The following is a 1,957-nucleotide window of genomic DNA, read 5'->3' as shown; positions in this document are numbered from 1 at the left end:
TCTATTATTGGTTTTAAGCGGGCGTAAATTATTTTTTCTAGTATTTTGGAAAACACGGGAAGTAGTGATATTGGTCTATAAGATGTTGTTTGGTGTGGGTCTTTGCTTGGTTTAGGTAACATTATGATCTGTGCTAGTTTCCATAGTTTAGGATAGTATTGGATTCTTAATATTGCATTGTAAATTATCGTGATTAGTCGAATCGCTTTTGGAGGAAGATTTTTCAAGATTTTACCATTGATTAGGTCGATCCCTGGTGCTTTATTGTTTTTTGTTTTCTCGATTATGTTTCTAATTTCTTGTGCTGTAGTTTGATATAGTGTTTGTCAGTTGAGGTACTAGTGGTTAACGCATCCTCATCGGTATGACAATTGTGGTTGCTATTATTGATGTTATGTGGTGTAAATATGTTGCTTAGGTGGTTGGAAAATTCTTCAGCTTGTTCTTCGTTGCTTCTTGCCCATGTATTATCTGCTTTTCTGATTGCTGGGGCTAGTTTTATTGGCTTCTTTATTTTTTTATGGCTTTCCATAGGGAGTAGTTAGAGTTCTCGTGCACAGATAGTGACTCTATGAATTTTGTGAACTCATTGTTATTGTGTTCTTTTATTTTGTTTTTAATTTTCTTTGCAAGTTTATTTAGGTGTTTTTTATTTTCTTTTGATCTATATTTTTGCCATTTTGCTTTCGTTTTTCTTTTTTCTCTAATTTTTTCAAGGATGTCTGGCGGAATTATTGTTGTTCGTCTATTAGTTGATTCAGGTATGGTGGTTGCCCATGCTGCTTCCTGAATAGTTTCTGTAAGTGTTGTTACTGCTTGTTCGATGTGTTCAGGTGTTTTCAATCGGATGTTACAATTGATTTTGTTCTCAATTATCTCTTTAAATGTTTGCCATTTGGTGGTTTTGTTGCATAGTGTCTCTAAATTGTTATAAAGTATTGGTTTGTTTCTGTATGTAATAATTATGGATGTATGATCGGAGCTAAGGTCAAGACTGGGTGCTATATATAGTTTATTTGCATTTAGTCTCTTTGTAACTGCAAAATCAAGTAGGTCAGGTATTTTCAGGTCAGGCCTGTCGGTCAGTATGTCGGCCTTCCTGTAGATAATATATTGAGGTTATTGTTTCTAATGTATTTTTCCAAGGTTCTACCTCGAGGTGTAGTGATTCTTGATCCCCATAGTGTGTGCTTCGAATTATAGTCTCCCGCTGCAATATACTTGTCACCTAAATGTTGAAAGTACTCTTCCCACATTTGTGATGTAATTTGGTGTTGCGGTGGTACATATACTGCTGACAACTGTAAATAGTTGCTGCTAGTTTGTACTATATCGGTGGTTGCTTGGATATATTCCTTACAAACTTGGCTGTGTAAATGGTGTTTAATGTCGTTTCTTATCATTACTGTGGTCGCTCCGTGTGCTTTTCCTGAGGGATGCTGGGTATCATATATGGTGTAGTACGGTATTTTTAAATAGTTTTTTGTAGTGAAGTGTGTTTCTGAAACAAGTAGCATATCGATTTTATTGTTGTACAGGAATGTTTTAGTTTCTAGGGCCCCTTGTTGTAGGGCGTTAGAGTTTCAGGCTGCTATTTTAAGCGTGTCCATTTTTATTTTTTGCTTAGCGTGTTTGTGAGTAATTGTAGCATGAGTGTGATTTGTTGCGTTTACTGTTTAAGGACTAGGTTTTGTTCACTTATCATTTTTGATAACATTTCCGTGTTTTTAATGGATAGCTTTATCAGTTCTTTGATTTCTGTAACGTCGTCGATGTTATTGTTCTGGTTTTGATTATCTAAGGGTGTTGACTGTTTGGCTACTTGCGCGTAGCTTCGACTACCAAAGGTGTTGGTATTATTATGGTTGATGTTCATTACATGTTGTATGTTTGTTGATGTTTCAGTTCAGTGTGCTATCCTGATGTGTGTGAGAGTTAGTGTATATCCTGTTACGAA

This window comes from Bombus impatiens, unplaced genomic scaffold, assembly GCF_000188095.3.
Source record: "Bombus impatiens unplaced genomic scaffold, BIMP_2.2 scf_0368, whole genome shotgun sequence".
Classification (NCBI taxonomy): Eukaryota; Metazoa; Arthropoda; class Insecta; order Hymenoptera; family Apidae; genus Bombus; species Bombus impatiens.
The sequence above is the reverse complement of the archived record's forward strand: the minus strand, read 5'-3'. Positions refer to the sequence as shown.